At 42.0% G+C, this 25,746-nt stretch overlaps 1 protein-coding gene across 1 annotated transcript in view; it reads right to left on the bottom strand.

The window, feature by feature from the left end:
- The window catches only part of LOC136882282 (insulin-like growth factor-binding protein complex acid labile subunit), an 80,835-nt gene extending 56,155 nt beyond the window's left edge, over positions 1–24,680 (bottom strand). The window contains exon 1 of the mRNA XM_067154840.2: positions 24,529–24,680. The gene's annotated coding sequence lies outside the window, so the exon portion shown is untranslated. The remainder of the gene's footprint in view (positions 1–24,528) is intronic.
- Between the last annotated feature and the right edge of the window lie 1,066 nt (positions 24,681–25,746).

The raw sequence follows: 25,746 nt of genomic DNA, 5'->3' as shown, positions 1-25,746 counted from the left end.
GAACGATATGACGAAATTTGATTAAAGGCCTCTACACACGACCCAATCTGCTGGGCCCGATCTGCAGGCTAGTTGGCGCGGTAAATCGAGTGCTGCTCTACACACGACCCAATCTGCTGGGCCCGATCTGCAGGCTAGTTGGCGCGGTAAATCGGGTGCTGCTCTACACACGACCCAATCTGCTGGGCCCGATCTGCAGGCTAGTTGGCGCGGTAAATCGGGTGCTGCTCTACACACGACCCAATCTGCTGGGCCCGATCTGCAGGCTAGTTGGCGCGGTAAATCAGGTGCTGCTCTACACACGACCCAATCTGCTGGGCCCGATCTGCAGGCTAGTTGGCGCGGTAAATCGGGTGCTGCTCTACACACGACCCAATCTGCTGGGCCCGATCTGCAGGCAGTTGGCGTGGTAAAACTCGGGTGCTGCTCTACACACGGCACAATCTGCAGGGCCCGATCTGCAGTAGGCTGGATCGCTCTGGCCTGGAAACGCACGATCATGGCTCCTTCATTTCCTAAATTTCAAAAAATAGGAATTGCATTGACTTTGTTGTCATTGAAGTCGATACGAAAGATAAAATATTGGGCTAAAAGGTGGTTATTACAGAGAAAGAAATTGCCATACAAATATTATGAAAGAACTAGAATTATTCGATTTTAGATATTTTCTGCGAATGGATATCAACACTTTCAATGATCTGCTCTACCTGGTGGCGCCTTTAATAAAGAAACAAGACGCTATAATGGGGGAAAGTGTGAGTGTTCAAGAGCGATTAATCGTGACTAAGATTTTTAGCTACTTGAGCGAGTTACAGAGATTTGCAATTTAGTGCAGCCGTGTCACCACAGCTTTTGCCCGACTCCATGGGTAAATGGTTAGCGTGCTGGCCTTTCGTCACAGGGGTTCGATTCGCGGCAGGGACTGGAATTTTAACCATCACTGGTTAATTTCCCTGGCACGGGGGCTGGGTGTATGTGCAGTGTTCATCATCATTTCATCCTCATCACGACGCGCAGGTCGCCCACGGGATTCAAATCAAAAGACCTGCACCTGGCGAGCCGAACCCTTCCTGGGATCTCCCGGCACTAAAAGCCATACGCCATTTCATTTGATTTTACCACAGCTTTTGTCTAAAATCATTCCATAAACATTTTTGCGCTATTTTCAATAGTCTGAAGGGATACATAAAAGTAAGTGATTAAAATATATATTTCTTTAATGTAAGAGTATTTATTTCTGAAATTACGTATAAGTAGAAAATACGAGAAGAAACCAACCTAAAATTATTAACTAAATTAATCTGAACTATATTATTGTATATAGTGAACTACTAATCTAACTGAATCTGCTCACTGCCCTCTGACACACGTCACACGTGCTAGGTGGCGACGAGGCAAGTGATAGCTTATCGGCCGACTTCCGAAGTGTAAGTTGGGAGATTGTGTGGTCGGCCCGACCAACCACCCGACATGAGTTTTGTCAGCCAATCTGGTCCCAACAAACCTACACACCACCCAATCTGCAGGGACCCTGCAGATCGGGCCCAGCAGATTGGGTCGTGTGTAGCGGCCTTAAAAGAAGAGAAAATCTGAAGACACTCTGAACTTGTTCAATTGGCTTTTGAGGGAAGTGTAAGCGGTAAGAACGGTACGGGTAGACCAAGGCATGAATATGACAAGCAGATTAGAGTAGTTAGGTAGAAATGAAAAGATAAGCATAGGGATATGGTGGCATGGAGAGCTGCATCAAACCAGTCTTATGGATTGACGACCCAGACACAAATACACTGACTGACAGAGCAAATGCAACACCAAGAAGGAGTGGTTCGAAAGGGATGAAAGTTGGGGAAAAAACAGAGACGGCACGGACGAATAATTGATGTTTATTTCAAACCGATATGCAGGTTACACAATGCGCACGGCATCGACTCAGTAGGATGTAGGACCACCGCGAGCGGCGATGCACGCAGAAACACGTCGAGGTACAGAGTCAATAACAGTGCGGATGGTGTCCTGAGGGATGGTTCTCCATTCTCTGTCAACCATTTGCCACAGTTGGTCGTCCGTACGAGGCTGGGGCAGAGTTTGCAAACGGCGTCCAATGAGATCCTACACGTGTTCGATTGGTGAGAGATCCGGAGAGTACGCTGGCCATGGGCAGCCCCTGAAGGTACGGGGGTGCCACCGGCCGCAGCACATGCTGCACGTAGCGGTGGGCATTTAACGTGCCTTGAATACGCAAATACGCACTAGAGGTGACGTGGAATCATACGCAATAGCGCCCCAAACCATGATGCCGCGTTGTCTAGCGGTAGGGCGCTCCACAGTTACTGCCGGATTTGACCTTTCTCCACGCCGCCGCCACACTCGTCTGCGGTGACTATCACTGACAGAACAGAAGCGTGACTTATCGGAGAACACGACGTTCCGCCATTCCCTCATCCAAGTCGCTCTAGCCCGGCACCATGCCAGGCGTGCACGTCTATGCTGTGGAGTCAATGGTAGTCTTCTGAGCGGACGCCGGGAGTGCAGGCCTCCTTCAACCAATCGACGGGAAATTGTTCTGGTCGATATTGGAACAGCCAGGGTGTCTTGCACATGCTGAAGAATGGCGGTTGACGTGGCGTGCGGGGCTGCCACCGCTTGGCGGCGGATGCGCCGATCCTCGCGTGCTGACGTCACTCGGGCTGCGCCTGGACCCCTCGCACGTGCCACATGTCCCTGCGCCAACCATCTTCGCCATAGGCGCTGCACCGTGGACACATCCCTATGGGTATCGGCTGCGATTTGACGAAGCGACCAACCTGCCCTTCTCAGCCCGATCACCATACCCCTCGTAAAGTCGTCTGTCTGCTGGAAATGCCTCCGTTGACGGCGGCCTGGCATTCTTAGCTATACACGTGTCCTGTGGCACACGACAACACGTTCTACAATGACTGTCGGCTGAGAAATCACGGTACGAAGTGGGCCATTCGCCAACGCCGTGTCCCATTTATCGTTCGCTACGTGCGCAGCACAGCGGCGCATTTCACATCATGAGCATACCTCAGTGACATCAGTCTACCCTGCAATTGGCATAAAGTTCTGACCACTCCTTCTTGGTGTTGCATTTTCTCTGTCAGTCAGTGTATAACTCATTTAATGTTGTTGTTATTCGTTAAATAATCCAAATGAATACAGCTTGAGCTCCAGGTTCTCCCTGGACCAGAGATAATCGAACATCCACAGATACTTCACGTTACCGTAAACAAAGAAGAAACCCAACAAATAAAACAGTTCTAGTGCGTCGGACGAATACCGAAACTGAAATCAAAAGTCGTACTGCTATAAAAAATTAATCCTTTCGTGCATTAGGACCTCATATGGGGTCGTTGGAGTCCTCCCGCATTATTTATTAATTTTAATTTCAGTAGTACATTTTCCCTATCACCTATTCAACTTCGCAGTCAATTTAACACATATACCAGTGATGCTTTTTTTGTGTGTGTAGGAAAACAGTTCTACTTGCGCTTTGCAATATTAACCCATGGCCAATAGGTAGTAATGATCGATCTTTGAATGTTAAAAATTTAAAATTGCATACACTAAAAATCTTTTATATATTCCATCAGGTAAACCACATCAAGTACGAGTGGTTTTCGTCACCAAATGCAAATGAAAAATAATTCATGCATGAGGGTTAAGCAAGAGAAAGGTGTCTCCCACCTTCAACACTTTGTTCCCAATGTTTATTTGGCGAACAATGGCAGTGGGACAGTAATAAAAGATCCTTTTGGCTGGTTATTCCCAAGGTGGCTGTGTGCATAACAATTGGGCAGCGAGACGTTAACTGCAGCTAAAGTTGGCCTTCTATTGAGACTGTGACAGCTTCACGGCTGATTGCCTGCTTCAGCCTTGAATTGAAATGCACGAATTTAGGTGCCTCTCTGCTGTGACAACATTCGTCATGAAATGCAGGCAGGTCTGCCATCGGACAGGAAGGTTTATGTCCGAATTTAACAGGTTTGTTGTCTTCTTTTAGCAGATCCTCATATAATATTTAGATTCTCATCGACCTGGTACATGCACGCATGTTATCCGAGAAATTGATTCCATAGGCTACACTCCATTTCATCCATTAAAACAACCTCTTTGGAAACAAATGAGTGGCTAAATGCTACAATAGAAAATAAACGAGACGCTACTGTTTCCTATCTTGTTTCGTGTTTAGGAAATGCATCGTTTGGGACAATTCAAATATGTATAACCCAAATATAATTCTATGTCCCCAACATAATTTGTCCAGTTATTACTTTCCCTCAGTCCAGCGTCCCACTTTTTTTTTATTTTAATTTTATATGTTTCACTCCCTTTCCTTTCTGTACCTTAAATGTTGACCCGGTCTTGTTCGTCTCGTAAAAAGTCGCTGAGGTGGGTCACTCTAGCGTGAAGACTAGTACCTTGTGTCCTTGTGTGTTTCCTATATATCCTGAGCATTGTATATGTAATTCTATCACAAACAGTTGTGTATGTGCTACGTTTTCTAGTGAACTATTTCATGTGCTTTGGAAACATTCTTTGTGTCAATTCACTCTCTACTTAACCCAATCTGCAAATCCTTATCCATCAGATAATCTTGAGAACATCATTTGTGTACTAATTTATAGGAACTTTGTGTCCGAGTGTAGAAATTGCACAATTCTTTATAAGTATTGTATCTGGGTGACATAACAAGCCCATATCCATTTCAAGAAGAGGAAGAAGAACCCAAATATAATGCAGTAGTATGAATTTGACATTTTCTCAAATATTACGCAAATATTTTGGCTAGCAGATGTCATGTCGCAGATAGTATTAATTATTATTCGCGACGGCGACGACAGAACAGCTTTTTATTCCTTCTTCAATGTGTTTCGTTTCCTTTCGTGCCAAAGATCTTTCAGCCTGTGACTTCTTAGCTGCTCTTTTCTCTTGTAAGATGTTCATATTGCAACACCTAAATTACTGAAATTTAGCCGCTACCGATTACGACTGGCATAATTGTGTATATTTTATAAAGTGGCATACTGTTATTAGATTGAATACTGCACTGTTAGAATAGATTTAAATACTGTAGTTTGACTAAGATTAGACGGCATACTATTTGTAAAGGAGGAATTTTGCAATTTGTTGTATTTTGAAGTGAGCGCTTGGGTTATTCTATTACTCGGATAGAAAGTTTGTTTTCTGGAAGGAATGAGGCATGGGTTGCACTAGCTAGTTCTGCAAACATAGGGCGTGGCCCAGTCTGCAGGTAAAAGGAATAAGATGTAACCAGGAGAGACTGTAAAAGTGAGGTCGTGACGTTACTGATAGACTATACCGTAATTTTATTTATGAAACAGTGCAGAAAAAGGTGATTATGTCTAAATACTATTAGCGTGTGAATTATTATGGCTTTTAAAGCATCTTTATATGTCCACAGTGTGGAGAAAAGTATGTTGCAAACCATTCTCATTTAGTGAAATGTACAGTGTAACGGCAGCGTTAACAGCATTGAGTAAATGCCATTATCTTCAAGAGTTTTAGCACATCTTGGAACAACAGTGTGTGTGTTGTTAAGTGAGTTCAGGTCGAGATTCTAAACAATTTCATTGGAAGGAGAAGACTTCTCGTAAGCTGTTCGAGTCACAAAGGTGGAACGAGATGCCAATTATGACGTATCCGCGTGATACAAAAGTGTTAGACATCTCAATAAGCAATGAGAAGTGTGGGTGAACAAACGTGGGCCTGTTAAAATGTCGAATTAAAAGACTTGAAGAAATGAAGTATAAGGGAGAAGTGTGTACATTATTAGGATGCCTTCTGATCGGATTCTGCTGATGGGTACGTTGGTTTGAAATGTTTATTTGAATATAATTATTTTTCAAGTTTTGTGTGTCTGTCGATTCTTCTTAGAGAAATCCTTGTGGCATGTAATTCTTTAGTTCTATCGTTTTCAGGGAGGTATGTTGTGTGGTCCAACAGAACACCATCTTTGCCGTTCATGAACGCGACTTTTTATTATGTAGTTTCTCAATACAGTTAATATTAACAGACACATCTCACTCAGAATAAACGTTCAACTTATTAGTTCATGGTCAGTATGTACAGTATAGGGCTGGACAAAATCCCAGGCACCTGATCGCCATGGTGACGAGAACGAATGCGCAGGTGCCTAATATTTTCAAATGGTAACTGCTAAATTCCAGTCTAAGAGCAAAACAATATTTCTGGAATTTATTTCTACACTGGAAAGAATAAGCAATTCATATGATGGCATTTTTTAAAACTCTACAGTAAAATTCCTTCCTACGTTAAATTGTTTATTTTCGTCGTTGTTGTTACTGTCGTCTCTCAAACGTATCTAAATGCGGAAATTATACTGCATAGAAGCCGTTACAAGCACCGGCTTCAACTGAACGTTGACTTGAAACAATATAAGCGTTCAATATGTCTCGTGAGCAATCGTAACCTTTGCTCCAGATTTTCTCCCGTTATGTTCTTTGTGTAGTGTACTACTATACAGCAAGCACTGTTCGAGGTTTAGTACACCTGTGTCAATTAAGTGCCCAGAGTGGTGATGGATTAAGATGTGAGAGATCGAAATGCTTAATACAGAGTGACCCAAAAGTCCGCTGACATTTGGCGAGGCAATACTTCACGGAATATTGGAGATAATAATTGACACGTATGATTGGCATGACAAGGAGTTTTATTGATACCAAAATGGAGTAAATAAAACTTCATTAACAGTGCCTTTTCTGTAGGCGACTGTAGGCGCATCTGTCTCCCTCTCTCATGACAGCTCTTTTTATACCGCGCATGGATCTCATGCGGCTATACTGGCGTGTTGCTGTCCAGCGCCATCTGGTGTCAATAAAACCCCATGCCATGTCAAGCATGTGTGGCGATTTTTACCCGATGTATTGCTGTCCAGTGCCATCTGTTAGTCATTTACTGTACATTACTTTGGTGTCAATAAAATCCCATATCATGCCAATCATGTGTGTCAATTATTACCTTTCTGCCTCCAATATTCGGTGAAGTATTGCCTCGTCAAATGTTAAGGAACTTTCGGGTCATCCTGTATTATTATTATTATTTACATTTTATGGCCTTCATTGTACCACTCTAGGCAACTTTATACAAAGAATTTTTCAGTTTCCTGTCAGCCAAGAACTTCTTCATTCTCTCTGATCTTATCATTCTTTCTTCATCGGCAATCACCCTTCCTATTGTCTGTTTGTTGATTCTGGTTTGCTTGTCTACGAGTTTCCTGATTATGTCGGTTTTGTTTCTTAGGTCTTCCAGTGTAATTTGTAGTTCATATTTTCCTTGATTTCTGTAATCCACTTAATGTTGCACTTACTATTCCATATTTTTTCTATTATTCTCCTGATGATCCTGTTCTCTGGTGTCCTGATTAGATGTCCAAAAAATGAAATGCGTTTCTTCCTGATTGTGCTCATTACTGGTTCTATTTCCTTGTAGACTGTTTCATTAGAAGCTACTCTCCAGTGTCCATCTTTTTGGTATGATTTGTTGATGCATGTTCTCTCTATCTTGAGTATTTTGTCTATTTGTGCAGTGTTAGTTGTTTTGAAGATGGTTCCACTTGCGTATGTTATTTCTGTGACTATTTTGTAGTGTTTTAATTTTGTTGCTATTGACAGGCCCTTCTTGTTGTAGGTATTCTTGGTGACACATTGTGCTCTGGTCAGTTTATTTTATTCTGTTATGCCATGCTGGCTTTTAATTGAAGTTATATGTTATGATTTCTCCCAGATATTTAAATTTATCTACAATTTTGATTTCTTGGTTTCCTATGGCAATTTTGTTTATGAGTGGTGGATCAGTAAACATGATTACTGTCTTTTCAAATGATATTCCAAGACCAATTTTCTGTGCCATTTCCTGTAGTGATATAACTTATTGTCTGGTTTCCTGAATATTGTTGGACAAGAGAGCAAGGTCATCGGCAAATCCTAGGCAATTTAAATTTATGTTGTCTTTGGGTCTTCCAATTCGGATGTTATTTGGGTTAATCTTGTACCATTCCCTCATTATATATTCCAAGGTACAGTTGAACAGCAGTGGTGACAAGCAATCTCCTTGTCTTAAGCCTGTATTGTAACAGAAGGAAATAAATTATTTTTATATTTTATGTCTGGTGCCTAAGAAATTTTACTGGCTTCTAGACTTTTTTTCTTGTTTGTTAAACCCTGGTCTCTGATGCACTGCATATCGAAGAGGTGTTAAAAATAGAACAAACATGGCTAACCCACAACCTTCGAATATCCCACTTGAAATACTATGAAGCGAAAGACGAATTGCCCCAGGGGCTCTGAACTCTGGAGCGTGGGTTGGCGACCACGGGGCCCTCAGCTGAGTCCTGGCATTGCTTCCACTTACTTGTGCCAGGCTCCTCACTTTCATCTATCCTATCCGACCTCCCTTGGTCAACTCTTGTTCTTTTCCGAGCCCGACGCTATTAGGTTTGCGAGGGCTAGGGAGTCTTTCATTTTCACGCCCTTCGTGGCCCTTGTCTTCCTTTGACCAATATCTTCATTTTTCGAAGTGTCGGATCCCTTCCACTGATTAGTGTTATATAGAGGATGGTTGCCTAGTTGTACTTCCTCTTAAAACAATAATCACCACCACCACCGAAATACGAATTCTACGTCAAAAGGAAGGGAATCTTTGGGCCTCACAAACTTCGAAGTGGGAAGGCCAATGGAGGAGCCGAGTTCAAGCCCTCTCTAACAAAAAATAGCGAGTGATGTTGGTATCAGGCACTCTTGCTGCTACTCCTCCCAGAGGAAGTGGCCTTGTGGAGCTCATGTGACGCGAACCTACGCCCTCTGCGCTAATTGTCCGGGAGGCGGAGAGAAAGTTGCTGCTGAAAGTGAAGTTCAAAGGTCGTAAGCAAGTATCGGGTGAAATCTGTCTACGAACAAGGAAGCAGGGATTTCCTTCCTAGGACGATGAGGACTTGCAAATGATGGTCTCGAGCGCTTTCAGGACCAAGTACAACTGCTGAATGTCAGTAGGATATGAGGATTAACAACAAGCTTCTAGTGAGTAAGGCTGGTAGCCCAATAAGGTTGTACTCCTCTTAAAACAATAATCAGCACCATCATTAGTGTTAACAGAGAGTGGTTGTCAGTTGTACTTCCTATTAAAACAATAATAACCGCCATCATCTCACCCCAGACGCTGGCTGATAGACTACAAAACTCAGAAGAAAGAGGTCCTCGTAGGCGCCCAAAATGGTTACTGCTGAGAAGCGACATCCCTTGTCAGTATATAAGTGTATGTATGTTGGGTATTCAGCCCGAAGGCTGGTTTGATCCTCTGCAGCTCCGCTAACAGCTGTCATAAATAGCCTATGCGTCGCTGAAGAGGCGTACTAGGGAAATGAGTGAGGTAGTTTCCCGTTGCTTTCCTCACCGAGCCAGCCGTTGTTATTGTTGTTGTTGTTATTACATATCAGTCTGCCAAGCCCACTGAAATGCATGCACCAACCAACCCTATGAGCGATGTTTTCACACCATTCATAACAGGGACTGGCTGCATAAGGAATGGTATTACTAGCATCACTCATACCTCAGTCACTTTCATATTGTCAAAGCCAAGGATGAGACTGAGACAGGTCAATGAAAGTAACAAATTTGATATAGCCCATACCAGAAGACATAGTGCACTGTAAACACTACATCTCGTCAGCAAAGGCACAGTATATAAGTGAGGGAGGTGAATTTCAACTGTAGGAAGGGAAAATGACGGGATCTTCAAACTTTAGGAACCGCTCCGCGAGCATACAGTCATCCAACACAATACCTAAAAGGCAATACGTCAGATAAGGAGCATGACAGAGCCACGTTCTGATAAAACTGTCTGGTACACTCACGTCCTTCTTATCTCCGGTAACTTGAAGAGGGAACAGCACATTCTGAGATGATAGACGAACTGAGGGTGTCCAGCCTACTTCTGTCCCAACGACTGGGAGATATCAAGAGTTGTCAATTTACCCACTGCGTGACTAGATCTGGTATTTCAAGTATAGTATTTAGCAGACATTTTCAAAAAAATTACAAGGGGATTTAAGCCAATTTCTTTTCCTAAATTGCTCTTTTCTAGCCACATTATTTACTTTGGACGTTGTGATTTTCAATGGAGTTTGAGGTTTTGAAACTTCTGTGAAATACTATGAATGATAATAAATGTGACGTGTGCAGCGAGAGTATATTTGGCCTAGTTCAAGTAAATTTTCGGTCATTTAAAACTGTCTTAAATTTTATCGTCTAAATTTGTGGGACAGCCTGCACTTCACGCGCCGATTTTTCTGGGACTTTAACAAGATGCAATCTTCTAGAACTTTTCAAGGACAAGGCAACCAGAGTCTAATTAAAACATTCAAATTTTATTGGATTAAATTGATCGAAAGGTAACTCCTGTGCGCTCATTGGTCATTAATTTTCCTGTGGTATTTCCGGTTACACCATCCAGTGTGGGCTTCCTTCGGGAAGCGCGTCGCAGAGCGTCTGGATTTCTGTCTTCGGTATCGTGTACATCGGACGTGTTGTCCGGGAGCTCTGGCTTCTCTTGCGGTAAGCAAATCTTACATTTCCTAAATGTAAGTTTATTTTATTTTATTTCATGTTTCAATCTGTCACAGGAGTTTACCCGTCGATTTGTTTTCTCTACCATTTACGATGGTGTAAAGAGATTTTACATCCATCTTTACGTTGCCACGAGTCAAGCCTTTTAATACAATTTTGTAACTTTAATTAAGTTTTCATTAAGCTTAACCTCAGTAATTCAGATTTTTTTAAACATGTTTTCCAATGACCTACATTTTATTTCTTTAGTGCAAGTGGTCACTTCATATTTAAAGTGTTCTCCATGAAGACTAGCATCGATAAGATTGTAAGACTGCAACTTCAGCGTTTGTTTTTCTATTTTGTGTTTTATATTAACGGTAGTGTTCAATATTTACTTTTTAGATGTTTTTATAATAAGTATTTACGATAAGTATATAATAACTAAATTATTCTTTGTTCGAAGTTTTGGCTAGAAAAATTCTTCGATCCACAACCTCGTAGGGTTCCTTCCGCTGTCCACATCCTGCCGTTAATTTCCGTGTATCTTACCTTGTTTAATTTTGATTTTATGCTATGATTTTAACGATTCTAAGTTGTATTTAATGTCCATATTGTAACTCTACAATAAAAGTAATTAAACATTCCTGTTTTACAAATAACCACCGAGAAACATGATGAAACTTTTCTCACACGTTCGTCTTTCTTGTCTTGGTTACTAAGTTGAGAAGGAAATTAAACATTATAACTTGTCACCTGAAACCAAAGAAAAGTTTAAGAAATAGGTGTGTAAAGTTTTCTAAAAATGTAGTTAAGGAAATTTAAAATCAGCAAACTAAGGACATCGACATTTTCCGAGAAATCTCACTTGTGTATAAAGAGACTGAGTTTGTGTCTATGGAACGGGTGCTCTCAGAAAATACTGGACCGACTTTGAAATTTATTTCACCATGGAAAGATATCATCATTCCGAGGAACATACACTATGTATCGTCCGGGAATATCAGCGCGTTCCCGTGAGAACCGTGATTTGGGCTTCTTGGTACATTAGCATACAAGCGAAATATCGAATTTTGTCGTACACAGAAGTGACAAAGCTCATTTTAAGCCGAAAACCACGTTTTAAGGCCCTGAAACCAACCGTTTTCGAGATATCGCCACCACTCCTCAGCTGTAGGAATCGGATGAAGAAATTGCCGGCCGTAAACATGGTAAGCTCAATGGTTCTAGAATTACAGACCTGGTGTTCAAAGTAAGCACGTGCATAAGCCTAAGTGTAGGCCAAGGAGAGGTTCTACTTAAACATTTTAAACTCACAGCTAACGTTAGTCTGTGACAGTAGCGTAGCCAGGATCGGCCAATGGGGGGGGGGGGTTACAGTTACAAAATTAAGATATAACATAATGAAAGTGCTTGTGCTTGTGCGTGTCTGGTACGCGCATGCATGACTGTCATAAGGATACTGATACAAGAGTGAATTACTGTATGCGATATTCAGATTGCAATACACTACAAAATTCTTACTTTAAAATACAGAACAAGAACAATATGATCGAGGTCAGCAGTTTTATCTCAAACGGTATGTTCAGTTTACAATCTAAAATCTAATTTTCGAGGCTTCCTAGAAAATAAATTTAACACATCTGTTGGTTTTACAACTGTGTCTCTGTGAATGTTCAAGGGAGCCAACCCGTTGAGTCGACTTTCACTTGTGGTATTTCTGAGGTAGGTTTTAAGGCGTCTTAATGTTGAAAATGATCTCTCACTGGCTGCAGTGGTGACAGGTAGGGTGGCAAACACTCTCAACAAGCAGTAGATTGCAGGGAGTTTATCTTGATCACATAAAAGAAGTTTATTGTTTACTGTCAGTTTCTATTTATTTTCTTTTTGTGAAAGTTCAATGGGGGGGGGTTCTAACCCCCAGTAACCCCCCCCCCCCTGGCTACGCCCCTGGTCTGTGAGAACCTTTTTGTTTCTGGATCCACGTTTCCATGATTGATTGTGAATAGCACCAAAGTGTAGCTACTTATACGGCCGAGAAATAGAAGGAATACCCTCAACAAAACCTGGTTTTAGCCTAAGCCATGGCCCTCTTCATGTATTATTAAATAGCGTACTATACCAAACATCATCACAGTCAAAGAAACATCAGTGAAATATATAAATTCCTTCTATAGAAGCAATGCACATTAGTGTATGAATAGAGGAGCTTTGTTGTGTGTTGTCGCAGTTCAATGTATTGACAGAAGAAGCCGGCAGTTGTTTTACAGCAATACAATCAGACGTGCTTTTGCGTGCACATGTCTCATTTACAGCAATACGATCAGACGAGTTTCTGCGTTCTATCAGAGCTTTATATCGCTCATTCAACTAACTTTCAATCGTCATACATATTAATATATGCATAGGAGCTTAATTCTGTGTTGTCGCAGTTAAAGTCTTAGCCTGTTATGATTTTATTATGTTAGATCATTCCTACTTTAATTGTGTTCATATCATTTTGAAGTTTGTACAATATAATTTGACAGGATATGTGAAGCGAGAAAGTTGGAGCCTTTGTAATCGTTAGACCGAGTGAAGGCTAGTTAAAAATAAACGGCAAAATGCTAGAAAGAGTAAATATTTAATTGGAATCATTTAAGAAAAGACTAAAGCAACTGATAGGGAATATGAATCTACCGCCTGGGCGACAGTGCTAAATGCATGTCAGTGGTGATGGATTGATAAGACAGTTTTCAGTGGAAGCCAAGATACAGTGCATCCATCATGAAAGAGTATCAGACGACAACAGCTATTTAAATGTGTCGCCTCCGTCAGCAATGTACCACGTGACGTGCGGCCTTGCAAGGTTGTGTAACCCCGGCAACAATTGTTTTACAGCAATGAACTAAGTGTGTACACAGTTCATATAATGCTATCTTGATATCGTAAATCCTCCCGGCGCCACCTAGTCGTAGGTGGATTTCTATATTTATCCATTCGCTGCATCCTGGGGCACATTTAATAAATTAGATTTAAGTTAGACAAAATGTAGCTGATTAATTACTGCAATCAAATTCGTTTTATTATTGCTTTAGAACAACTAACATTCGTGGTTTCTGTTTAAAACGAATCCGTGATCCCCAACTGGTTGCACACGTACCGCTTGGGGAACGCGCTGGGCCATTCAGGGCAAGACTGTCACTATCTTCAATTTTCCACGATTTTCCCAGATATGAGCAAAATTCCCGCGTCCTGCCTGAAAGTCTTCCGGGATGCGGAATGTCCGGAATTCGGTTAGTTGTCTATGAATTATTATTATTGTTATTATTATTATTTTACAAGTTGCTTTACGTCGCACCGACACTGATAGGTCTCATGGCAACGATGGGATATGAAAGGGCTAGAAGGAAGAATGAAGCGACCGTAGCCTTAATTAAGGTTTAGCTCAGGGTGTAAAAATGGGAAACCACGAAAAATTATCTTCGGGACTGCCGACAGTAGGGTTCGAACCCACTACTTCCTGAATGCACGCTCACAGCTGCGCGCCCCTAACCACACGGCCAGGGGGCTCGGTTAAAACGAGTTCCGTCAGCGGAACAAACAAAGTCTAGAACTAGAATGCTTTAAAATTATGATTTGAGTTGTTCCGAATTTGTACAGTATCGGTCAAATGTTTAGGATCTCATAAAGATCATGAAATGTCATCTAGAACTTAAAATTGTGCTACTAGACCTCTGTATTTTTTTCCTGAGCTATCGCATCTAATATGATATAAGTCGCCTGATTTCATTGTGTTAAGGCAAATACTGTAGAAGTTATACATTTTTTACTGTTGGTAGGTCACATCAGAAAGTCAAAATTTTTGGAAATATTATACACTCCAATTGGTTACAAGTATCACCACGAGGATTCTTTTGTAGACTTGTTGTTTTGTTGTTGCTATTTGCTTTACGTCGCACCGACACAGATAGGTCTTATGGTGACGATGGGACAGGAAAGGTCTAGGAATGTGAAGGAAGCGGTCGTGGCCTTAAGGTACAGCCCCAGCATTTGCCTGGTGTGAAAATGGGAAACCACGGAAAACCATCTTCAGGGCTGCCGACAGTGGGGTTCGACCCACTATCTCCCGGATGCGACCTCACAGTTGCGCGCTCCTAACTGCACGGCTAACTCGCCCGGTGTTAGCAGTATTAACTCGCTACGAAATGCATAAGAAAACACACAAATGTGCGTGTATATATGAATGATTTGTGACGCTAAGTCCAAAATTTTTACGGCTATACGATGGCAACAATGGTTCAGGGTACATGTAAAATAATCACTAATATCGAAAGAAGACGAACTGAGGAGCGTTTTTGAAAATCTCAACAACTACAAAATATATGAGGTCGTGTACTTTATAAAAGATGAATCAACTGCACTCATCCGAATTTATCTAAACTGAATATCTACTGTAACAGATCTTCAAATGTTAGGAGTTTTTCCACATCTACGGGAATACATGTTTTTAAAAATTCAACATCTAGATACTACTTCGGATTTTATTTATATCTACGAAGTAATTTTTTTTCGTTTTTTACTTTTGGCAATCATGTAAGTTTTTGGTAATATTGAGAAACAACTGAGGAAAGTGGAAACTATATCAGTCCCGTCTGAATCACCACGGGCGATGTCTTGTTCTTGGGAAGAGCTGGGAAGTATATGATTACAAATCAGCAAGTAGACAGATTTTGAAACAAAAGTTACCCTTCAAGATGGCAGAAGTAGCCTATGCGAAATCAAAAAGCAGAGTTCACTGCAGAGTTCAAACAAATTATTTTGATGATCTTATTGTTGTTGAGGTGTTGAAAAGTGGTAGAGCCAACTTCAGAAACATGGACAAGATATTGCCTATCAGATCACGTCAGTGTTAAGAAAAGTAAGGATGTTAAGAAACTTATGAAATATTTCGATTAATCTTCCGATGAGGCGAAAAACTGTTCTATTCTGCAGTGTTGCAAGGTTGCTTAGTGAGGACAATAATGGTGCTGAGTATCCCAACGAGCCAATCTACTAATTTTTCATGTGTAGTTTTATATAATATGAGAAAATGACCTTTGAAAATAAATTTGTAAACTTTTACTCCTGTAGATGTTGAGTTTTTAAGAAAACTCACAATTTTCAACCCTACTTTTCTATTGTTAATACACGTAATTATTTAGAAAAGTGCGTTATAGTAATAACTTTTTTCTTAATGCTCTATTATGAGGGAATTTTCAGTTTAATATATATATTTTTTTTTTCTTCTGGAAGATAGTAAAATGTGTTTCCTGAAAATTGTACTTTTTGTAGTTGTTGAGTTTTGCGAAAACGGTCCTCAAATCTACAAATAAAATCCGCGAAAATCAGAAGATATGCAGAAAAATGTATATCCAGCATTTCGGAAGCAGAGTTTAGGGGCACTGAATTGCCTGCCTCGAAACGAACGGCGAACTTTTCAGCATTTCCTTGAAATGGTGAGGTATGAGTGATGCTAGTAATACCATTCCTTATGCAGCCAGTCCCTGCTATGAATGGTGTGAAAATATCGCTCATAGGGTCGGTTGGTGCATGTATTTCAGTGGGCTTGGCAGACTGATATGTAATAGCAACTTCTGGCCCAGTGAGGAAAGCAACGGGAAACTATCTCACTCCTCATTTCCCTAGTACGCCTCTTCAGTGACGCCTAGGCTATTTATGACAGTTGTTGAGGATCAAACCAGCCTTCGGGCTGAATACCCAACATACTTGAAATGGTAAGCAATGTGCAAGTCCAATTTATCCTCGGCTGACATCCGCGTGCTGACCCGATAAGCAACAAGGTTAATGGATTTACGACCGCGTCTCTCATGTTTCAGCTATATCAAAGCAAGCTCAACTTTCTTATTAGCAATATTTCCATTGGCTAGTGATCTGGGTAACAATTATTACAGATTTTAACAGACTATCTTCACTTTATTCCAGTTATTTCTGAGGTGGTTTGGTTTTTACCTTCCGGATGCCCCGTGATTTTGGAGATGAAAATTTCAAGTCCGGATCGACCGGGATTTGAACCTCCGCCGTCCGAGTGTGAAGCCAGCAACTAACGCCAGCTTTTCAGATAACAGGCATTATGACATTACGAGTTCGTTAAATACTTGATCATGAAGCTATATTTACATTTGTTGTAATTTTCTTTTCCCGACTCATTACTTCATTTCGGCAATTTTACGTTAAGATAGTACGGCTATTTAAAAATCAGCTATATATCGGGCGAGTTGGCCGTGCGGTTAGGAGCGCGCAGCTGTGAGCTTGCACCCGGGAGGTTCGAATCCCACTGTCGGCAGCCCTGAAGATGGTTTTCTGTGGTTTCCCATTTTCACACCAGGCAAATGCTGGAGCTGTACCTTAATTAAGGCGACGGCCGCTTCCTTCCCATTCCTAGACCTTTCCTATCCCATTGTCGCCATAAGACTTGTCTGAGTTGGTGCGACGTAAAGCAAAAGAAATCAGCTATACAAAATACAAGGAGTACAATGTACAGAATAAGGTTTAAAAGTGGTACACAAGAGTGAAGTTTGATGAAAGGCTGACCTAGGCCTAGTGTCTCCTCTGCTTTCATTTCCAAATTCTCTCCTGGGCCTCCACTGTTTCCCGTCTCTCCACCTTTCATTTTTCCTGCTCCCTACAGCTCTCTATACTTTCCTGCCGGGCTGAGTAGAGCGCTGGCCTTCGGACACCAACTTCGCAGGTTCGATCCTGGCTCAGTCCCGGTGGAATTTGAAGGTGCTCTAGTACGTCGCCAAAGAAAGACAACGGCCACGAAGGGCTTGAAAATGAAAGACTCCCTAGACCTCACAACCTAATACCGTCGGGGTCGGAAAAGAACAAGAGTTGACCAAGAAAGGCCGGATAGGATAGATGAAAGTGAAGAGCCTGGCACAAGTAAGTGGAAGCAATACCACGACTCAGCTCAGGGCCCCGTGGTCTCCAACACTCTATCCCAAGCTGAGTCCCTGGGGCCCTTTTAGTCGCCTCTTACGACAGGCAGGAGAAAAAGGCAACGATGTCAGCTAAATAAGTTCAATCGCACTCCTTAGTCGGGCATAACGAAGAAATAATCATCTCTCACCTCTTTCAACTCAGAAGAAATTAGCCGACCTAAAGGTACTGAAGAGCTGTTAATGGTGTATACAGGTTGCTTGAAAACCACATCCAAGAACTGTTTCCTAATTTAAAAATTGCATTATACATATTCTTGTCAACTGTTGCAACCAACTGTTCGGCCGAGCACCCTTTCTTAGTCCTCAAAGTCTCAAGAATTATTCACGATCTTCTTTGTCACAAGATCGAGTCAAAAGGTTTGCCGTTTTCTACATGAATTCTGGCATTACCCAGCAACTAGACTATCAAGATGTGGTTAACGAAATCGCAACAAAGGCAACACGCCATTGCCTGACTGAATTTGGGGAGTCAATATGCATTTATTATTATTATTATTCAGTTATTTTGATGTAGTTTACTTGGTATATTCATGTTAAAATAACAGGCAGAAATATATTTCTATGCCTACGGACGCCAATTAGCTAAATTCGCCCCTCGTTTTAGTGACAAAGGGGGAAAGAAGCAAGCTAACAGACAGGCCTTCGAAAACGTTGCAATGAACAACGTACATACAAACATGAGGAGGAAAACAACTAAATTACTATAAAGGACCTATTGCTGTAAAATCAAAACTGCTCATGTGCGGGGCCATTGTGGGTCATTAGTTCCAATATAAAGCCTACCATGATGAATCAGAGTTCGCCCTCCACGCCCCTTCCTCATCCCACGAAACTGCGACCCTCACGATGACATCAGTACACAAGGTAACCGTGGGCGGCAGTGGAGGGGCGCAGACAAGGTCTTCACTTCAGTTCAACACAACACTCAACAAATCAACGGCCAATAAACATTACAGAAGTTCCACATCTTTCTTTTGATAAATACCTCTTCTTTGGCATTTCCTGTTCTTTGATGGCGCATTTCGTCGCTCTTTTGTTACTCTGACTCCGAACGATTTTTTTTTTTTCTTTCACATGGTGTATTGGTTCTGCCGTGCGAAATACTGAAGGCAAGGAAGATTAACCGAAGCAGAGCTTGAATTTCCAGACATTCAAGGACAATACAAAACTCTGCTGGAAAGTGAAATCGCCATATAATGCTGTAAGTAACTCTGCTGTACAGAAAACAGATATTTCAAGAGTTATATGTTCCAAGAACCGGACGCATTCTCTAAGGGCGGAAAAAAGCTTTTGGGGGGGGGGGGGGGGGGATGAATGCTTAGCATTAAATTCGTGATACATATCCTGATTATGTTTTTAATTGCTATAAATTACGCCTGTTGCCATTTCTTGACGGATGCAGTACTTTTGTATCCGTCTCTTGGCACAGGCCAGAGCAAAGTGTAGCTTCCCCTGAAGTCCCAGTCTCATCCATGGCTGTGACATATGGAAGTTATTGGGGTATGGGTGGTGCTGAGTAATGACATTCAGAGCACAAATAGTGTGAGTGTTATGAAAGGTGTTGCTCATAGGGTCAGTCGTGCTGCAGTGGCACATTCTGACCCAGTGAGGAACGCAATGGCTAACTACCTCACTCCTCATCTTGACTAGTACGCCTCGTTTGGGCTCTGCCATTGGGTTTTGCTGTTTCCCCATAACTGCATAGCCTTTGGTGGTGCTATTTGATGACCCAACCAGCCTCTGGGCTGATGAGCTAACATACAGAAATTCGAATTATGTTTAAAAGAATAATATTCTTAATTTATTATGGAGCCTTAAACAACGCTTTTCCCATAACCTAGTTTGTTACACCGAAGGGCACTTCTTTACTTTTCTAGGCACCGTACGTCGTGGAGCAATGTTCTTTGGTGGCGTATTGCGTCGTTCATTTGTTTCTCCTCCTGCCCATTGATTTTGTTTTCTCCCAAGTAGGACCTGAATCGCTTTCGAATTGCTCCTGGTAAAGACAACGAATATTATAAGTCTCGTGTCTCTCTGAGAAAACTCTGCTGAGAAAATCTCTCTGCCATGCATTTAAATATATAGCCGCTTAAAAAATGTTATAGGTCGTTAACTACCAGTTTTAAAAATATATTTAAAAGGTTTAATATTGTTTATGAGAAACATGTACCCGCGAAGAGCTAACGTACGTTTTTGTGTGGAATTTTCTTAGCGACTCAACTAAACACGTCGCGCTGATTCTCTACCCGGCGGAATTTTCTTTGGAGAGTTTCCCGTCTATGCACTCATGCGAAATCTTATTATCATATCGTTTTGTTACGGTTTTCACGTCTAAAATAAGACAGATGGTGGTGATTTTTGTTTTAAGAGGAAATACAACTCTATAACCATCCTCTCTAAAACATGACAGGCATTTATGGAAAAGTCTTGGACACTGTCAGATATTATCCATTTCCATATCATAAATAATGTGATTAAACAACAATCTTGAATTCAGTATTATGTGTTAACTATTTCCGAACTTAGTTTTTGAAATTGTAGGTCTATACTGTAACAATAACTACTGTATAAATTGCGAACTTACAAACCTTCAGCTAATAGCTAGTCTTTCTTCAGGCCCAATTGTGTTTCGAACTGGAATTTCTTGATTGCCAATAATTTACAAGTTATAAGAATAATTCGTTATAATTTTCATTTCATGTTTTTCTGAAAAAAGGTATCTTGTTCCAACTCTTATATTCTTTCCACTGACTCGGAGACGCCGAAATTTCGGAATTTTACATGCAGGTACCGTCGACTATACTGACGTATCTGAGCACCTTCAAATTCCTTTACCTGGTTGGAGGCGTTAGAATACATCCACGGTATTCCCTACTTATCGAAAGAGGCGACTTGTTGGGGGCGCAGGTTGGCGTCCACGGGGCGCCATGAGTCTGGTATTCTACTTACCCTGCAAGCCCCTCACTTTTATCTCGCCCTGTGGATGGGGGCGGTAGAATTACACCCACTCTAACCCCTGCCTGTCGTAAGAGGCGACTAGAAACGGTCCTAGGGGCATTTAACTCGGGAATGTGGGTTGGCGACCACGGGGCCTTCAGCTGAGTACTGGCGTTGTTTCCACTTACTTGTGCCGGGCTCCTCGCTTTCATATATCCTAGCCGACCTTCGTTGGTCAACTCTTGCTGTTTTCCGACCCCGACGCTATTAGCTGTCGAGGCCTAGCGAGTCTTTCATTTTCACGGCCTTCGTGGCGCTTGCCTTTCTTTGGCAGATACCTTCATTCTTCGAATGATCGGACCTGTTCTTTTTTTTTCTCCGATAACTGTAAAGAAAGGGATGGTTGCCCAGTCGCTCTTCCTCTTAAAACAATAATCACCACCACCACTCCTGCAATCCGCTCAGTTTCCAAGCCAGGCTCACAACATTTCTGCTGCATGTCGCCCATGTACCTCCCACTGCAGTGGAACGCCATATTTCATAAACTCGCCATCACGTGGGACAAAGCCTGAGAACAAGGAAAAAAGGCGTTTGCACATATTTTGACCTTCAAAAGCTCAAAAAAAGAAATTGCTGGAGGAAACAGAACGTGAAATAAAAGACGCATTATTTACTCTGTCTATATTATACGGGTACACAGATAAGCCCACGGCCGATGGCGTGCTTGTTCGCCATTCCACTACTTCAGAGAAGGCGGTATATTTGACGCCACTCAGAATTAGGTCTGCGTCCACAGCAATCATTCCTTCTGTGCGAGGGGCATTATTCTCAGCCTGACGTGAAAAGATACTAAAAGGAGACCCAGGGGCTTTCACCATCGGAGCGTAGGTTGGCGACCACGGCCCCTTAGCTGAGTCCTGGCCTTACTTCCACTTACTTGGGCCAGGCTCCTCACTTTCATGTATCCTATCCGACCATCTTTGGTCAACTCTTGTTCTTTTCCGACCCCGACGGTGTTAGAGCATTCGAGCCCAGGGAGTCCTTCATTGCCCTTGTCTTCCTTTGGCCGATATCTTAATTTTTCGAAGTGTCGGATCCCTTCCATTTTTTTCTCTCTGATTAGTGTTATACACAGAATGGTCGCCTAGTTGTACTTCCTCTTAAAAGAATAATCACTACCACCGACAGGAATAACTGAGACCTCGAGTATGAGGTAGTATTCCTAAGGTACATGACACGAATAAATAACGATTCTACTCCCAAAATGTCAACTCAAGTTAACTTTACCGCCATTAAAAGATATGCTGATCACGCAATTGCTGTCCTTGTCTTTTAAACAGACCGACTCGTCTTTACCAGCTTCCTTGCCTTGTGAACTGAGGACAAAAGAATAGCATTGAAAAGGAGCCGACGGTAGGGGCCTCTAGCTAACAGACAGCGGCGACGAGGAAAAAATAGAACCTTGTCTGCGCATGGAATGTACTCCAGGTGTTACCGTGGCTAGCAGCTGATGCTGACACACTCAAATTAGCAAGTTAAAACACCCGCTTTAAACAAAACATGTTCTTTTATGTAACAAAACTACTGAAATAAATAGCGGCTGATAGAACAGGTGAGAAAAAAAATAAGATGCGGGTGAGAGCGATCGTGACCAGTTTTCTTGCAGGCACTCTTAGGACGGCCCTGACTGTAAAAAGTGCCGAAATGTCATCATCATCATCATCATCATCATCATCATCATCATCAATGTGTACAGGAAACCTTCTTGAAAAGGAATATCTGGAATTTAAATATATTAACGTCCTCCCAAGTTCATTTAACTAGCTTTTAGGTTAAGCCAACAACTGAAGAGTAAATAGTGCCAAACAATTGTCTTATATTTGGCAAACTAAGGTACCCCTTATCTACCAGACGCAGGGGCTCTTAACTTTGTAGCGTTAGTTGGCGACCACGGGACCTTCAGCTGAATCCTGGTACTCACTTCCTTCTGTGGGTGGGGGCGGTAGAATTACACCCATGGTATCCCCTTCCTGTCGTAAAGGGCGACTAAAAGGGGCCCCAGAAACTCTGAACTTGCGAGCGTGGGTTGTCGTCCACGGTGCTCTTAGCTGAGTCCTGACATTGCTTGTGCCAGGCTCCTCACTTTCAACTATCCTATCCGACCTTCTTTGGTCAACTCTTGTTCTTTTCCGACCCCGACGGTATTAGAGCACTCGAGCCCAGGGAGTCTTTCATTTTCACGCCCTTCGTGTCCCTTGACTTCCTTTGGCCGATACCTTCATTTTTCGAAGTGTCGGATCCCTTTCATGTTTTCTCTTTGATTAGTGTTATATAGAGGATGATTGCCTAGTTGTAATTCCTCTTAGAACAATAATCACCACCACCACCTTGCATTCGGGAGATAGTGGGTTTGAACCCCGCTGTCTGCAGCCCTGTTGATAATTTTCCATTTTCACAACAGGCAGATACAGGGGTTGTACCTTAATTAAGGCCACGACCACCTCCTTCACACTCATACGCCTTTTCTATCCTATCGTCGCCATAAGACCTGTGTCGGTGCGACTTAAAACAGATTGTAAATAATAATAATAATAATAATAATAATAATAATAATAATAATAATAATCACCACAACCCACATTATCTCCCAAATTATTCCTGATAAAGTAATATAATCTTCAAGGAAGGTAGATACTGGCATTTCCTAATTCCTGAAACAAAATGGATGTATTTGATTGAAAATATTGCAAGTATTTGTCAAACTTTTCCAATAATTTCCAGCAAAAACTCTAATAATAATAATAATAATAATAATAATAATAATAATAATAATAACAATAATGTTATTTGCTTTACGTCCCACTAACTACTTTTTAAGTTCTTCGGAGACGCCGAGGTGCCGGAATTTAGTCCCGCAGGAGTTCTTTTACGTGCCAGTAAATCTACCGACACGGGGCTGTCGTATGTGAGCACCTTCAAATACCACCGGACTGAGCCAGGATCGAACCTGCCAATTTGGGGTTAGAAGGCCAGCGCCTTAACCGTCTGAGCCACTCAGCCCGACAGTAAAAACTCTTTCAGCGAAATTTTTGCAATATTTATAGTTCTAAGTCTATAAATATGACTAAGCTGAATGCTTCTGATAGGATAAACTATGAATTTTGATACAGTTTCACTAACGATTTTCTGAAAGATATGAGCCTAAAAGGCTTGAAAAGTGAGTGAACATGTTCATTATCTTAAAACTGTATTGTTTATTGTACGTCAATGATATATAACGCAAAGACTTTAAGCACGTTTTTCAACAACTGTGTCACCTATTCTGAAAAATGTTTTTGAGAACAATCTGATTCAAAATAAATGAAGTTCGAGTACGTTCTCATGTCGAAGTCCCCTTAAATGGCATTAGATATGTTCCTTCAGGTATGAAGAATGAGTTAATGTGTAAAAATTCTGCTCAGCTTCATGAGACATACAACAATGAATTGTGCAATCAAAACTCTCAACCACAGTAAAGGGTAAGAAGCTTCTGTAAAACTTTCGTACATTGACAGCCATTAGTAATTAGTCTATATCAACAAAGTGACAACTCTGGAAGAGGAAATCCGTCTGGAAAGTTAAACACAACACCGCATTAAATCAAAGAGAATCCTCTCCTAATACTTAGGACTATTATAATACATTATCTCCTAAGCTAGCAACACAGCTCCACCCTCCTTTCATCTTATCAAAAACTTGCTAAGAAAATAATCTTCGACTTCGAAGTGCTTTGAGAATCGAGACCTGCCGAAGTTTTGTGTAAAATACTTCGCTTGGCATTATCCTGCTTGGATGAACTGTCAGTTGTCAGATTTGATAATTCAGAAACCTACAATAAGCCTGAGTTGTGAAACTGGCGTTGTTGTCAAAGCTAGTTCGTACCTGTGGAGCACTGTGAAGATTCCACGTAGCAGAAACTACCTGTTGTTAAAACAGGCGCACAAAGTATACATACAACTGAGCCTTACCTTATTTTGAGCAACACTCGAATGCTGTCCTGAAGCACAAGCGTTGTGAATATCACTGATGAAAAAAGAACTTGCTCTAAACAAAGAGCGCCTTCTTGTCACTGACACACACACTATCTAGCTGCTCGAACACAGACTGAACTGCTGCACACTAAAACAAGAGTGGTTGGTATGCAGTGCAGTGTAGCTGGAGCGAGAGCGTGCTGGTAGAGCTCCTACCGGCGAAGACAGGAACTAAAGCTGCGAACCAAAGAGGTGTGGATCGAAATCCGAAAACTGAAATAAATGGTAGCCTGTAGATCCATGTACGGGAACAACACATTATTTTAAAAGGAGAGAAAAAACTGTGCTACGGACTTGAAGAGACCGTTGCTCAACATAAAGGTCAGCAGATTATGGGATGACGCCCGATCAGTCCGACGATTCCCTTCCGTCCTTATTCTTGGCTTTCCAGATAGGATCACAACTGTAGGTCAGGGGTGGTAGAATGCATCCACGGTATCCCCTGCAGTCGAAAGAAAGGTAACTAAAAGGGGACCCAGGGCTTAATGTTGGGAGTGTGCTTAGCGACTACACGTTCGTCTTCCCCTGTGGGTGGGGGCGGTAAATAACACCCAACGTATCCCCAGCCAGTCGTAAGAGGTGACTAAGGTGTGGCCCGCGGGCTCTTAACTTGGGAGCGACTGGGCGAGTTGGCCGTGCGTGTAGCGGCGCGCGGCTGTGAGCTTGCATCCGGGAGATAGTAGGTTCGAATCCCCCTATCGGCAGCCCTGAAGATGGTTTTCCGTGGTTTCCTATTTTCACACCAGGCAAATGCTGGGGCTGTACCTTAATTAAGGCCACGGCCGCTTCCTTCCAACTCCTAGGCCTTTCCTATCCCATCGTCGCCATAAGACCTATCTGTGTCGGTGCGACGTAAAGCCCGTAGCAAAAAAAAAACTTGGGAGCGTGGGTTGCCGACCATGGGGCCCTTAGCTGAGTCCTGGCATTGCTTCCACTTACTTGTGACAGGCTCCTCACTTTCATCTGTCCTATCCGACCTCCCTTGGTCAACTCTTGTTCCTTTTTCGACCCCGACGGTATTAGGTTGCGAGGCCTAGGGAGTCTTTCATTTTCACGCCCTTCGTGGCCCTTGTCTTTCTTTGGACGATACCTTCAGTTTTTGAAGTGTCGGATCCCTTCCATTTTTTCTCTCTGATTAGTGTTCTATAGATGATG

Source organism: Anabrus simplex, chromosome 10 (assembly GCF_040414725.1).
Source record: "Anabrus simplex isolate iqAnaSimp1 chromosome 10, ASM4041472v1, whole genome shotgun sequence".
Classification (NCBI taxonomy): domain Eukaryota; kingdom Metazoa; phylum Arthropoda; class Insecta; order Orthoptera; family Tettigoniidae; genus Anabrus; species Anabrus simplex.
Note: the sequence above shows the minus strand (reverse complement) of the source record. Positions and strands in the feature narration are given on the sequence as shown.